Here is an 837-nt window from a genome sequence, read left to right as displayed (position 1 = left end):
TGCGTGTGTGTCAGTGTGAGTGTGTGTCAGTGTGTGTGTGTGTGTGTGTGAGTATTGAATGTTCATGTTGTTTCATGTGCCAGCGTATGCATTCATGCATATATGTTTTTGTGTATGGATGTGTGTGTGTGTGTGTGTGTGTTTGTATTTTTGTTTGTAAGGGGGGATATGTGTGTGTATGTACTGTATGTGTGTGCGTGTGCATGTGTAGGAAGGGTGTGGGCTGTGCACGTGTGTGTGTGTGTGTGTGTGCGTGGATATGGGTAAGGAAAGCCGTAGATGTGTACACACAAGTACACATATTTATGTACACACATGTACTATATTATCCTCACACTGTTGTGTCGTCGAAGCACAAGTGTTTTTTTGAGGAACAGCAATACGGATAAATAATTCAGTTATTACAATTTTCTTCAGCGGCAGATATTTAATTTCTATGCAAATATAATATCATCTTGTTTCATGCAGTATATATACTCATAGATAGAGAAACGGCCATTGATCCAAACGTGTCATAGTGGGTAGAGCGTTACGCATGCTTCAGGTCCAGCCCAGCACAGAGTGTTATCCTACCAGACCAGCACCAACAGAGCGCTCTACAAAAGTTAGAAACGGACCCTAATGTATCACTTAGAAAAGACTTGTGCTTGCTCTCCTCTGCTATACACACCTATACAGTGTCTTTCACTGTAAACCGGATATAATAATATTAATTCACAAGGCGGAGGACGATGACTAGTTTAGTGCTTGACTCTGGAGTGCGCGAGCCCTACGAGGAATATTATATATGTCACACAGTAACCATGGATACGGCACGACAAGCAAGGGGTTAAAATA

At 41.8% G+C, this 837-nt stretch overlaps 1 protein-coding gene across 1 annotated transcript in view; it reads right to left on the bottom strand.

Moving 5' to 3' along the window:
* Positions 1-354: 354 nt before the first annotated feature.
* cnksr2a (connector enhancer of kinase suppressor of Ras 2a) overlaps positions 355-837 on the bottom strand; it is a 45,822-nt gene continuing 45,339 nt past the window's right edge. The window contains exon 24 of the mRNA XM_084475141.1: positions 355-837. This exon is cut by the window's right edge and continues 902 nt beyond it. The gene's annotated coding sequence lies outside the window, so the exon portion shown is untranslated.

The sequence above is a fragment of the Micromesistius poutassou genome (genome assembly GCF_964030765.1).
Source record: "Micromesistius poutassou genome assembly, chromosome: 11".
Classification (NCBI taxonomy): Eukaryota; Metazoa; Chordata; class Actinopteri; order Gadiformes; family Gadidae; genus Micromesistius; species Micromesistius poutassou.
This window is presented reverse-complemented; position numbering and strand designations above follow the sequence as displayed.